General features: G+C 37.0%; 1 pseudogene; it reads left to right on the top strand.

The window, feature by feature from the left end:
* The window catches only part of LOC122741131, a 65,633-nt pseudogene that overhangs the window by 26,171 nt on the left and 24,039 nt on the right, over window positions 1-15,423 (top strand).

The following is a 15,423-nucleotide window of genomic DNA, read 5'->3' on the forward strand; positions in this document are numbered from 1 at the left end:
GAAACCAACACAAACTCAGATGAGGACAATAGCCTCAAATTGCCTACATCTGAAGCCTCACAAGGGAAGGTGAATTGGTCTCAAGAACAAAAAGCCTTCCTGGAAGAGCTCAAAAAGGATTTTAAAAATCAATTGCAAGAGGTAGAAGAAAAAATGGGGAGAGAAATGAAATCAAAACAAGAAAACTATGAAAAAAGAATCAGCAGCTTGGAAAAGGAAGCACATAATTTCACTGAAGAAAACAAAACCTTAAAAAATTCATTTGGCCAAATGGAAAAAAAGCTGCATAATCTTACTGAAGAAAATAATACCTTAAAAAATTCATCTGGCCAAATGGAAAAAAAGGTGCATAATCTCATTGAAGAAAACACTGCCTTAAAATATTCACTTGGCCAAATGGAAAAAAAAAAGGTGCATAATCTCACTGAAGAAAACAATGCCTTAAAAATTAAAGTGGGACAGTTGGAAAATAAGGAATCCATGAGACACCAGGAATCAGTAAAGCAGAATAAAAAAAATGAAAAAATAGAAGAAAATGTGAAATACCTCATTGGAAAGACAACTGATCTGGAAAACAGATCGAGGAGAGACAATTTGAGAATCGTTGGACTGCCTGAAAGCCATGACACCATATTCCAGGAAATTATTAAGGAGAACTGCCCTGATATCATAGAATCAGAGGATAAAATCATCATTGAAAGAATCCACCGATCACCTCCTGAAAGAGACCCCAAAAGGAAAACTTCGAGGAATATTGTAGCCAAATTCCAGAATTATCAGGTGAAGGAGAAAATACTCCAAGTAGCCAGAAAGAAGCAATTTAAATATCATGGAGCCACAGTCAGGATTGCTCAGGACCTGGCAGCTTCAACATTAAAGGACCACAAGGCTTGGAATATGATATTCCGGAAGGCAAAGGAGATTGGATTGCAGCCGAGAATCTATTACCCAGCAAAAATGTGCATTTTGTTTCAGGGGAAAAGATGGACATTTAATGACATTGGGGACTTTCAATCTTTCCTGGTGAAAAGACCAGAACTGAATAGAAAATTCGATCTCAACATACAAGACTCAAGAGAAGTTTAAAAAGGTAAACAGAGGGGGAAAAAAAGGTTACCCTATTAGTTTAAATTGTTTATATCCCTACACAGGAAAATAATACTCATAACTCTTAAGAACTGAAAATGTATTTGGGCAGAGAGAAGGACTTAGAGGGTATAAATATAAATTGTCTTTGATGTGATGATACAAAAGAATTAAAGGGTTAAAAAGGGAGTCTATGGGGAGGAAAGGAAAGGGGAGGTGGAATGGGATGAATTATATCATACAAAGAGGTGGAAAAAAAAACTATTACAATAGAGGGAAAGAAAGGAGGGGGGAACATTGTTTCAATCCTATTTTCATTAGATTTGACTCAAAGAGGGAATAACATATACGTTCATTGGGATAAGGAAACTTAACTCATTCTTTAGGGAAGCAAAAGGGAAAGGGAAAGGGGGGGGGGACTGATAGAAGGGAGGACAAAAGCAAGGGAGAAAAGGGTAAAGAAAAGAGAGGGGGGTAATAAAAAGGGAGGGCAGATTGGGGGAGGCAGGGGTAAGAAGTAAAATGTCGGTGAGGAGGAATAGGGTGAAAGAAGGGGGAAAAGTACAAAGGGGGTAAATAGAATGGAGGGGAATAGACAGTCAGTAATAATAACTGTGAATGTGAATGGGATGAACTCTGCTATAAAATGGAAGCAAATTGCAGAGTGGATTAAAAACCAGAATCCTACAATATGCTGTTTACAAGAAACACATTTGAAACAGAGAGATACACACAGAGTAAAGGTAAAAGGCTGGAGCAGAATATATTATGCCTCAGCTAAAGTAAAAAAGGCAGGGGTAGCAATCCTTATCTCAGACAAAGCACAGGCAAAAATAGATCTCATTAAAAGATAAGGAAGGAAATTACATCTTACTTAAAGGTACTATAGATAATGAAGTAATATCAATATTAAATATGTATGCGCCAGTGGTTATAGCATCCAAGTTCTTAGAGGAGAAGTTAAATGAGTTACAAGAGGAAATAGACAGGAATACTATACTAGTGGGGGATCTAAATCTCCCCTTCTCAGAATTAGATAAATCTAGCCAAACAATAAATAAGAAGAAGTGAAAGAGGTGAATAGAGTACTAGAAAAGTTAGCCATGATAGATGTCTGGAGAAAATTGAATGGGGATAGAAAGGAATATACCTTTTCTCAGCAGTACATGGCACATTTTCAAAAATTGACCATGTATTAGGGCACAAAAACATCATAGTCAAATGTAGAAAGGCAGAGAATAGTAAATGCATCCTTCTCAGATCATGATGCAATAAAATTACATGTAAGAAAGAGCCAGGGAAAAGTAGAATGAAAATCACTTTGGAAACTAAATAATTTCATTCTAAAGAATGAATGGGCCCCAACAAGAAATCATAGAAACAATCAATAACTTTATCCAAGAGAATGACAATAATGAGACAACACACCAAAATCTATGGGATGCAGCCAAAGCAGTGCTTAGGGGAAAATTTATAGCCACTAAAATGCTTACATGAATAAAAAAGAGAAAGAGGAGATTAATGAATTGGGCATGCAACTTAAAAGCTAGAAAAAGAACAAATTAGAAATCCCAATTAGACACTAAATTAGAGATCCTGAAAATCAAAGGAGAAATTAATAAGATTGAAAGCAAAAAAACTATAGAATTAAACAATAAAACTAAGAGCTAGTTTTATGAAAAAACCAATAAAATAGATAAAATATTGATTAATTTGATTAAAAAAAGAAAGAAGGAAAACAAATTACCACTATCAAAAATGAAAAGGGTGATGTTACCACGAATGAATGGAAATTTAAGTCAGTAATTAGGAATTATTTTGCCCAACTGTATGCCAATTAAATTTGACAATCTAAATGAAATGGATGAATATTTACAAAAATACAAACTGCCCAGGTTAACAGAAGAAATAAAAATCCTTAAATAAACCCATATTAGAAAAAGAAATTTAACAAGCCATTAATGAACTCCCTAAGAAAAAATCCCAGGGCCAGATGGGTTTACAGTGAATTTTACCAAACATTTAAAGAACAATTAATTACAATATTATACAAATTATTTGGAAAATAGGTGAAGAAGGAGTTCTACCAAATTCGTTTTATGACACAAATATGGTGGTGATACCAAAACCAGGCAAAGCAAAAACAGAGAAAGAAAATTATAGACCAATTTCCCTAATGAATATTGATGCTAAAATCTTAAATAAGATATTAGCAAGGAGATTCACACAAGTGATCACCAGGATAATACACTATGACCAGGTGGGATTTATACCAGGAATGCAGGGCTGGTTCAACATTAGGAAAACTATTAACATAATCAACCACATCAATAAGAAAACCAACCAAAATCATATGATTATATCAATAGATGCAGAGAAAGCTTTTGACAAAGTACAACACCCATTCCTAATAAAAACACTAGAGAGTTTAGGAATAGGTGGAGCTTTCCTTAGAATAATAAACAGTATCTACCTAAAGCCATCAGCAAGTATTATATGCAATGGAGATAAATTAGAGGCCTTCCCAATAAGATCAGGTGTGAAATAGGGATGTCCATTATCACCCCTATTATTTAATATTGTCCTAGAAATGTTAGCTTTAGCAATCAGAGAGAGAAAGGAATTAAAGGAATTAGACTAGGCAAGGAGGAAACAAACTATCACTCTTTGCAGATGATATGATGGTATATTTAAAGAATCTAGAAAATCAACTCAAAAATTACTTGAACAATGAACAACTTTAGCAAAGTAGCAGGATATAAAAAAATCCACATAAATCATCAGTATTTCTATACATGACCAACAAAGTCCAGCAGCAAGAGATAGATAGAGAAATTCCATTTAAAGTAACGGTAGATAATATTAAAATACTTGGGAGTCTACTTGCCAAGACAAACCCAGGAACTCTATGAACACAACTACCAAACACTCTTCACACAAATCAAATCAGATCTAAATAATTGGAAAGATATCAATTGCTCATGGATAGGCAGAGCTAATATAGTAAAAATGACAATACTGCTAAATTAATTTACTTATTCAGTGCCATACCAATCAGACTACCTAAAATTATTTTATACAGCTAAAAAATAATAACAAAATTAATCTGGAAAAACAAAAATCAAGAATATCCAGGGAAATAATGAAAAAAAATTCACAGGAAGGTGGGATAGCTGTACAAACCTGGAGCTTTACTATAAAGCGGCCAGTCATCAAAACTATCCGGTACTGCGCTAAAAAATAGAGTGGTAGATCAATGGAATAGGCTAGGCTCAGGGAATGCAGTAGTAAATGACACTAGTAATGTAGTGTTTGATAAACCCAAAGACTCCGCTTCTGGGATAGGAACTCAGGTATTTGACAAAAACTGCTGGGAAAAACTGGAAGATAGTATGGCAGAAATTAGGCATAGACCAACATCTTACACCTTATACTAAAATAAGGTCAAAATGGATATATGATTTAGACATGAGAGGTGATACCATAGGTAAATTAGGAGAGAAAGGAATAGTCTACCTTTCAGATCTTTGGAAAGGAAAACAGTTTTTGACCAAACAAGAGATAGAGTATATTATAAAATGCAAAGTGGATGATTTTGATTATATTAAATTAAAAATTTTTTGTTACAAACAGAAGCAATGCATCCAAATTAGAAGGGAGGCAGAAGCTGGGAAACAATTTTTGAGGCCAGTACTTCTGATAAAGGCCTCATCTCTAAAATATATAGGGAATTAAATCAAATTTATAAGAATCCAAGTCTTCCCAATTGAAGAAATGGTCAAAGGATATGAACAGGCAAGTTTTCTGATGAAGAAACCAAAGCTATCTATTCCCATATGAAAAAATGCTCTAAATCTCTAATGATTAGAGAGATGCAAATTAAAACAACTCTGAGGTACCACCTGACCCCTATCAGATGGCTAAATGACAAAAAAGGAAGATAATAAATGTTGGAGAAGCTGTGGGAAAATTGGAACACTAATGCATTGTTGGTGGAGCTGTGAACTGATCCAACCATTCTAGAGAGCAATTGGAATTATGCCCAAAGGGCGATAAAGCTGTGCATACCCTTTGACCCAGCAATACCACTTTTGGGTCTTTTTCCCAAAGAAATCATGGAAAGGGAGGAAAGGGACCCACATGTATAAAAATATTTATGCTGCTCTTTACGTGGTAGCAGAAGGAATTGGAATTTGAGGGGGGTGCCCATCAATTGGGGAATGGCTTGGACAAGTTGTGGTATATGAATACAATGGAATACTATTGTGCTGTAAGAATGATGAGCAGGAGGAGTTCAGAGAAACCTGGAGGGTCTTAAATGAGCTGATGATGAGTGAGATGAGCAGAACCAGAAGAACATTGTACACAGTATCATCAACATTGAGTGTTGACCTACTGTGATGGACTATATTCTTCTCACCAATGCAATGGTACAGAAGAGTTCCAGGGAACTCATGATAGAAGAGGATCTCCAAATCCAAGAAAAAAAAAAAGAACTGTGGAGTATAGATGCTGATTGAACCATATCATTTCTTTTGTTTTGGGTGCTGTTGTTTTTTTTTTTTTCTATTTTGAGATTTTGCATCACTGCTCTGATTTTTTCTCTTGTAACAGGATTAATGCAGAAATAGGATTAATGTTATTATGTGTATAAATATATGTGTATATATATGTATATGTATATAGATATATAGATATAACCTATATCAGATTACCTGCTGTCTAGGGGAGGGGGGAGGGAGGGAGAAATATCTGAAATTGTAAAGCTTGTATAAACAAAAGTTGAGAACTATCTTTCCATGTAACGGAAAAAATAAAATACCTTATATGTCAAAAAAAAAAGAAGAAGAAGAAGACTTAGAGTGAGGGAGCAGAGCCAAGATGGCAGAGGACTAGCAGTGAGCTCTCAAACTCATGGCATCATCGCTCCAAAAAACATCCAAATAATGCTATTGGACCATGCCTAGAGCAGCAAAACCACAGAAGAATGTCTGAAATCATCTTTTAACCAAGAATGGCTTGGAAGGTCAGAAGTAGGGAGCCACTGTGCTGAGACAGGAGTGGAGCCCAACCCCACAGTCACCCTGACACAGATCCAGTCCCAAGAAGGCCTCACCAGAGAAGGAGACCCCAGAGCCTCTGAATCAGCTGAAGCACCTGTGTGTCTGGAACTAATCTCACAGTCTGGTGAGAGGGCTGAGCATGGGCAGGGAGGAGACTACAGGGGTCTATGCTGGTGCTGAGCAGAACTTGTGTTTTTCACCCCTGCTGGGAACCAGGAGGTAGACTTGAATAGCAGTGGCCCAGGTGGGGGATGGGCACAGGCTCATCTGAGCTGACAACCACAACACACAAGCTGGTTGATCTAGCAAGTTGGTCTGGGGTCATCTGCAGACCAGGGAACAGGCCAGGCCAGTGAAGAACCTGATCCTCCTTAAATCATACCACCTGGACTTCTTAAGCTTGGGATACTGTAGCCTGCAAACAGTGCCCCACTTTAAGGAGCTAAAAGTCAAGTAAAAGAAAGGAAAGATGAGCAGACAGAAAAAGGTGAGGAACATGTAACTTTTCTTCAGTGACAAGAAAGATTGAGGTGCACCTCAGAGGAAGATGTCAATGTCCGGGCCCCGATATCTAAAGCATCCAAGAAAGATATGAATTGGTCTCAGGCCATAGAGGTGTTCAAAAAGGACTTTGAAGATGAAGTTAGAGAGGTAGAGGAAAAAATGGAAAGAGAAATGAGGGTGATGCAGAAAAGACATGAGAAAAAAGTCAACAGCTTGAAAAGCCAAATTGGCCAAATGGAAAGGAGGTCCAAAGTTCTCTGACGAAAATAATTGTCTAAGAATTAGGATTGAACAAATGGAAACTAGTGCCTTTATGAGAATCCAAGACACAATAAAGAAAATCCATATGAATAAAAATAGAGGGCAATGTTGAAATGTCTTCTGGGAAAAACTGCTGACCTGGAAAATAGGTCCAGGAGAGATAATTTGAAAATTATTGGTCTACCCGAAAACCATGATCAAGGAAAAGACCTTAGACATCATCTTCCAAGTTATTCTCAGGGAAAATTGCCCTGAAATTCTAGAAGAAATAGCTAAAATAGAAATTGAAAGAATCCACCAATCACCTCCAGAAAGAGATCCCAAAAGGAAAACTCCTAGGAATATTATAGCCCAAATTCCAGATCTCTCAGTTCAAGGAGAAAATATTGCAAGCTGTCACAAAGAAAGAATTCAAGTACTGTGGAGCCCCAGTCAGGATATCACATAGATCTAGCAGCTTCTACATTAAAGGACCAGAGGGCATGGAATATGATATTCCAGAGGGCAAAGGAATTGGGATTACAACCAAGAATCACCTACCCAGCAAAACTTACATAATCTTTCAGAGGAAAAAATGGAATTTTAATGAAAAAGGGATCTTTCACGTATTCATGATGAAAAGAACTGAACTGAATGGCAAATTTGACTTTCAAATACAAGATCCTAGATAAGCATGAAAAATTGGAGTTGTGGGACATACCTGGGATCATCCAGTGGGTGACTGTCTTGGGTTTGAGGACAGGTTTGGGATGGGATCACCCTGCGTCCAGCTTTGTCCACTGTATCACCTAGCTGCCCCATGATGACATCTTTAGGGTTAAATTGATGGGTGTGGGGAATGCACTGGGGGAGGGGGAATGCCAGAGGTGAAATCCTACATGAAAGAAACAGGAAAGGGCTTATGGAGTGGGGGAAGATATGGGGGAGGAGCAGGGCAGTAAATGAATTTTACACTCATCAGAATAATCTCAAGACCTTAAACTCATCAGAGTTGGTTCAAGTAGGGATTAACACACACACTCAATTGGGTGGGTGGAGTAATCTTTTTAATCTGGGTAGTACTGAGCCCAACACTCATCAGAATTGGCTCAAAGACCTCAATCTCATCAGAATTGCGCTCAAGGAGGGAATAACATACACACTCAATTGGGTGGAGTAATCTCTCTAACCCTGTAGGAAAAAAGGAGGGAAAGGGGATAAAGAGAATGGGGCAAAAGAACATAGGGCAGATTGGGGGATAGGGACAGAGAAGCAAATCCCTTTTGAAGAGGGATAGGATGAAAGAAGATAGATAATAGAATAAATATCATGGGGGAAGGGAATAGGATGGAAGGGAAGCAATTAACAATAGTAATCATGAAAAAAGAGGGAAAAGGGGAAAATTTTACAAAAAATATTTATACCAACTCTTTGTGGTGGCTTAGAATTGAGAATTAGGGAATGTCCATCAATTGAAGAATGATGGAAGAAGCTGTGTATATGATTGTAGTGGCACAGTAAATTTACATAGAAAGAAGAAGAAAAAAGAAGAAAAGTTAGAGTGGGAGCTGCCAATTTGAATTGAGGATAGCTTCCCAACTGATGAATCCTGAAAGGTTTATAAAAAATGAAAAGGACTGTTTTGTCTTCTAGTTAGCTCCCTGTGCCTGTAGTATTTAATTATTAACTGAATAGCCAATTATGATAAGAAGTCTTACAATAGTGGACTGGGGATTCATGATCTGGGAGGGAAATTCATGACTAGATAACCTCTATCACCCTTACTAATGCTATGTTTTTATGACAAAGATAACTGGGTTACTGTTGTGTGTTTATTTAGGATATCTCCTGTTGCTCCAAAAAGCCTTGTTAAGCATCCAGTGAACTAGGCTATCATAAATGAACTTCCTGTGCCTTTGGTTCCCACTGAGTGCCTATTCATTTTTTCTGTTTACCAAACTCTGTTATTCATGAAAATATATTGTGGCAGCTTGACATGGAGTTCTGCATCCTTGCGAATGACAAAATGGTTATCCCATTAGTATCCTACACAGGTAGGGAACTAGCCCATACCAAATCTTAAAAATAGCTAATTCTGGTTATAGCAACTGATTATGATTTCAACCATATTCCTAATCTACTGGCCTTCATATTGGCCATCTTGGTACCAAAAGCCTGACTCTTGAAAGGTTTTATCCTGGGCCTGATCAATGAGCTTTCTCCACATATGCTGCTGTTGTTACAGGCTTACCGCTCTGTGGTCTCTTCCTGTCATATTTATAGATATCCAGGGGTACAATGAACAATGATTCCCCTCCATTTGGGTAGTAGCTGCCCCATCATTATTAGTACCTCACTTAGATCCGTCAGAGAAGCCACTGCTGGGGATGATCAATATTGTCACAAATGGAATACCCTATACTGTGTGTGTGTGTGTGTGTGTGTGTGTGTGTGTGTATCACTTATAGAGAGCATTACTGGGGATCAGGGAGATAAGTCCTGGCTGTGGATAAAGAAAGTATGGTTTCAAGACCAAAAACAAAACAAAACAAAAACAAAAACAAAATAAGAAATCAGCATTTTTTAGTTATTTATATTGTTAGAGTCTTTGTTTTGTTGTTCTCTTCATTTTGCTGTTTTCATTCTATGTTGGTTAAAATATTTCCATATTTCTCTCTTTTAAATTTTTTTTTTTAGTGAGGCAATTGGGGTTAAGTGACTTGCCCAGGGTCACACAGCTAGTAAGTGTTAAGTGTCTGAGGCCGGATTTGAACTCAGGTACTCTTGACTCCAGGGCCGGTGCTCTGTCCACTGAGCCATCTAGCTGCCCCTCCGTATTTCTCTTAATTCCTTGTTTATTATTTCTCATTGCAAAACAATATTATCTTATATTCATGTGACCTAGTTTTCAGTCAATTATCTCTTTGTGTTTTTAAACAATATTTACACTGTTATGAATATTTCCTTTGGAGTGTTATAAAAAACAAACTAACAAACAAAAAACCTGTTCAAAAATTTCCATAGGAGCATGAAAATTCCTAAATGTCTGACTATGAGAGAAAGGTTAAATTTATTAGGTAAATTTGTGAGGCCAGTTAGTAAAACAACCAGATTTGATGAAGTACTCACTATTCACCAAACACAGCACCAAGTACTGAGGATACAAAGACAAAAAATAATATCAAAGTAGTTACATTCTTTCCAGAAAGCGAAATGCTTATTTATAAATGCAAGTAAAATATAACAATATAAAAATATGAGGAGTAAAATAGAAATCTTGAAAAACATTCATGAAATAATGGAAAATGGAAAACGTAGAAGCAGAAAGAAAATACACATTTTGAAGGATCATATGAGGAACAGTACTTTTTGAGCAGAAGTAGCCATCCAACCATTGTTATTGAACAGTGCTGTAACTAGTCATTTGGCATCTAGGGCAAGCAGCTGGAAATATGAGCCCAAAGCAAAAATGTAAGTCTAATGAGAGGGGGGTGGGGGGAGAGACACAGAAACAGAGAGAGAAGCCTTTCATAACAAATGATCTTGTGGGGGGAAAATCCTAGCATACTCATTTATCTTATAAGTATTTATTAAGTTAGAAGTATTCACAAGACATTGTGCTAGTGCTAGGTGCTGAATTATAAAGACAAAAAGATTTCTGCCTCTAAAATGCTTGCACTGGAAAGAAATAACAGAAAAAGATGTAATTGATTAATGTGATTGGGTAGGGGAAGCTCTAGAGACCTGAGATAGGAAGAAACTCACTTGAGGAGACTTGTTCAAGAGGAGGAATTTTGCTTACTAGTGGATTCCAAATTTAAATCTTTGGGGGAAGTGTCCATGTGATTTCATTAGTTTAGGAAACTCCTGATGAGAAAACTCCCTTTTAAAAAGTAAATCAACAATGAAGGTGCTAAGAAGTTGTCAGTCGTCCAAGGTTACACAGCCACTATGTGACTAGCCCTTTCTCCATTATATAGCAGGCCCTGATGTCTCCATTTTAACTAACTCTTTTTTTTTGTAGCAGGGTACTAATTCTCAGTTATGTTGGTGGACTATTGTCAGTATCCTCCCAATGTCCTAAAGCAAAGCTACAATTTTCCTGAATTATTTGTAGCTCTGGTCCTAAATCATAATCTCACTTCCTCTGCTTTTTTATCTCCTCTCAGGTTTCTTTCTCCTTTGACCAGGAACCTCTTCCACCGAGCCATTTCCCAGAGTGGTGTTGCCCTTATGGAATGCCTATTCAGTTCTAACATCAAATCAACAGCTGAGGTTGGCTTTTGGCTTTATATGACTATCCAAAAACTGAATCTATCTATTGACTTACAAGATTTTAGAACTATAAGGAATATTAGAAATAATTTAAAGATGTCCTCTCATTTTACATAGCAAATATGGAAGCCCTACATAAAGAAGTAACTTTTCTAAGTCAAATTCTTTCTCTAAAATTCTATTGTATTGGAGAAATTGTTCTCGAGGTTCATCTCACTTTACTTTGTGTTCAGTTCATACAAGTTTCCCAGATTTCTCTGAAAACATCCCCTTCATTTTCTGGAGCAAAATAGTATTCCATTATATTCATATACCAAAATTTGTCAGCTATTCCCTATTTCTTTGCTATTACCAAAAGCCTCTCTAAGTATTTTTGTAGATATAGCAACCTTTCTTTTATTTTGAGGGGGGGAATCACTTTGGGCACATAGCCTAACAGTTTATCTCTATGTCAAAGGGTATTTCTAGTTTACTAATATTTTAGCAATAGCTTTAGACTAATTTCTAGATCATCTAGATCATTTCACAACTTATCAATAGTGCATCGATATCCTTCTCCTGCAGCTTTTCCAACTTTTGTAGTTTCCTTTTTGGGGTAATTTCACAAAAGCCAATTAGGTGATCTCAGAGATGCTTTCATTTTCAATTTTTAATTATTGGTGTTTTCAATTTTTTTCAAATGCTTTTTAATTAGCTTGGATACTTTTCACTTGAAAACCAACTTCTGACATATTTAATAATTAATCTATTGGTGAATTATATGTATTCTTGCAAATTCAATTCAGTTCCTTTTATATCTTTGAATGCAGCCTCTTTATCAGATAAATTGCCACAAAATTTTTCTCTACTTTACTTTTTTCCCTTATAATGTTAACCTGAACTGTGATTTTGGAAAAAAATTAATACATATCTACCACAACAATCATTTATTTATTTTCTATGATCTTCTCCATTGCTTATTTGGTCAGGTATTTCTTCCCCTGTTCATTGATGTAAAAAGGCAATTTCTTCGTGTCCACTAATTTGCTTGTGATATGATCTTTTATATCTAGGTCATGAGTACATTTAAAACTTATCTTAGTAACATCATATGAGATATTGGTTTAAACAAAGTTTTTGCCACCTGCTACTTACTTTTTCTAGTAGTTTTATCAAATAGCAGGTCCTTACCCAATAGTTGAGTTTGTTGGTTTATTGCTTTAGCAAGTAGTGTCTCTAATCTATTTCCATGATCACAAATCACACAGAAAGGGTCAGAGCTCTTTGGAATCTCACTTCTCTGGTTTCCATTCTAGAACTTTTCCTAAGGTACTGTGTCACTCTTTAAGAATAGAAGGTTGTCTCTGGTAATTTTTGTTGGCAGAAAATTGCAGCTTTGCTGGGTGTAAAACCAAGCACTTCAGCCAGCATGGTTCACTGTATGCAACAGAAGACAGAAGAAGAGATCTTAACACCAACTCAAACTGATGGTAGATGACCTTAGAATTCTGATCCCTTTTTCCTTTAGTGAGATTCATTTTACATGATTGCTTCAGACTCTCTAGCCTTCCATAGGTAGCTTTATGGTCTGTCATGGGTGAGCAACATGACCTGCAGAACTGCAGTAATACCTGTTTTTTAGGTGAGAGAAAATGTTCCTTTGAACATTGCTAGAGAGATGCCTTGTTTGGACTGGAACATGTGAGGAAAAATTAGTACAGGTAGAATTCTAGGGGAAGAATTTACCCTTGATACAGGAACTAAGCATTACACTAATTATTTTTGTTAACCCATTGCTATTCATTTGTTCCTCTGGTCTGAAAGATACAAGTATTGATAAGCAATCCCCCAATTCCCCTTTTTTTACTTATAGCTCTGACTTTCACAAAGGTCCCCCCAACTCAACCTTGTTTGATTTGAAAATCACCACAGTCATGATTTAGTAAAGGGCTTTCCAGGTTTTTTAATTTTGATGTCCACATACCTGCACAAAGGAGGCTGGACCAGAAGAGCTCTTGATGTCCTTCCTCACCACAGGTGCCATACAGTATTTCTGTATTATTCTTATAGAGAAGACGAAGGGGTATTGGCAGGGGGGGAGGGAAGTGTTCCATGTAACTACAGGGAACTGATGTGTGTTTTGTTGCTTGCCCTATAGAGAGGGAGCTCATAACCATGGCTATCCTCCCAGAGGAATGTGGGCCTTTCTCAGTGAGGCCCAATTTGGACCAAGAACTAAGATTGTATCCGAATGTACCAAAATAAAGCTTTAGGATAATTTATTTAGATCTACTCAGGCCCCCAAATAAATTGAGAATGGAAACATACAAGGTATTAAAGTCAAACTAGTTTGTTGGACCAAGAATGATTTGTAATTACTATAATTTCTTGCTGGGTAACAAAGCTGGTACCATGTGAACCCACTTTGTTCAGGACTAATAGTTAATTTTTGGAGAATCCCAGTCATTTCTATAGATTGAGAACTGGGGGCCTAGCCTCTCAGAAGTGTTCAAAATGCTAGGTGGCAATTAAGGACTATTGATTATGGTTTATGATTCAAGATTAGATTAGACTTATTCAAAACTCTGGAGCAAGTTGCCCCTCTTCTATTATAGCATATATTACTCTTCTGGCTTTTCTCTCCAGAGGTCTAGCTTGAGGGAAGGATAAGTAGGAGAGAAAAGAGCTCTAGATTCCCAGGTGATTGCTCCCAGGTTGGAATTCTAAGAGGTCTTGGATTCTTTTCATGGATCTCATAGCCTAATTTTACTCTTACTGTGAAGGGCAGGGACCCGAAATGCTGTGTACTTCATCCCCTGAACATAATACTGACAAAATATGAGAAAGAATCTCAAGGTCAAGTGAAGCAGCAAGATGATTACTTTCTAGGATATTTTTCTTTTATCATTTTTGATCTGTCTTCACAGGAACTATTGACCATGGATTTCCGGGAGACCCACACAGGTTAGACATCCTTGTTTTCTTTTTATTTGAATCTTGATTTCTTTAAGTTCCAGTTAAATACAGGAAGGCAACTTTGAATAGAGTCATTGAGGAGCATTCTACCCATACTCAGGCTACTGCCAGGTTTAAGATCCCATATTAACCCTATCTACCCTAAAGCCCTCTCTGAGAGGTCAAAGGTGTTCTTTTGCCTTTTCAGAGCAGACCTAGGGAACACTGTTCCGGGCTTACAAATTATTTCAGAAGTTGTAAAGATATTGCCCAAGTTCCAGGTGAGCGGGCGGCCGTGATCATAATGCCAAACATCCTATATACCCCATGATGATATGCCCTATAACTGCTAATGGAAACCTTTTCTTCTGACTAATTATCAAGTTAAAACAATGTTGAGGGATAATTGGCCCATTTGAGATTCCAATCTTTTCCCACTCAGTTATTTAATAATAAAGTTTCTCCCTAGGCCCATATCTTCATCATCATCACTCAAAGTTATGCCCCATTGCAATATTTGTAGAAGATACTAGGGCCTACCTTTTTATTAAAATCCCACCTGATCCCAGAAATCCCTCTAGTACTAATCAAAAAGAACAATAATTTCCCTACAACCCCACCATCCCCTAAGTTTGACTTTAGAAATTTCCCAGATTTTCACCACCATCCAAAAGCCCCCTGTTTTCCTCTATTAATTGTTCCTCTCTTATTAGCTTATTTGCATATTGAATTGAGTTATTACCTGGTTATGAGAACTAACAGTTGTCAACATGTGTAGGGTGCGGAAATTCTGTACATAAGTATAGTTTTTATTCATAGAATCACAGAATTTAAGAATTAGGAGGACCAAAAGTAGAAGACAGTTAGTGGGTTCTTGCTTATCTGAGGGGAGACCCTGATATGATCACTATCACAGGTATATTCACAGTGGGGATTTCTTTCACATATGGGTTACACGTTAGAGAGCTAAATCTTGCCTAGACCAGGGCAATTAGAATGATGACAGACTCTTTTTCTTTCCATATGAAGATAATGTAAAGAATCAAGGGAATATTCTAAACCAGAGAAGACTCAAGAAGGACATGTTAGTTATCTTCAAGTAGATGAAGGACTGTCATGTGGTAGAGGGAATTAGATTTGGGCATTTTGACCCCATAGACTAGACCCTAGGAATAGTGAATGGACCATTGCAGATAAGGCAGATTTAAGCTTCCCATAAGGAAGCCATTCTTACCAACTAGACTATCCAAATGTACAATCGGCCTGCCCTAAAAAGTTAAGCATTCCACCTCACTGGAAATGTTTAAGTGAATATAGAAGA

This window comes from Dromiciops gliroides, chromosome 2 (genome assembly GCF_019393635.1).
Source record: "Dromiciops gliroides isolate mDroGli1 chromosome 2, mDroGli1.pri, whole genome shotgun sequence".
NCBI classification, from domain to species: domain Eukaryota; kingdom Metazoa; phylum Chordata; class Mammalia; order Microbiotheria; family Microbiotheriidae; genus Dromiciops; species Dromiciops gliroides.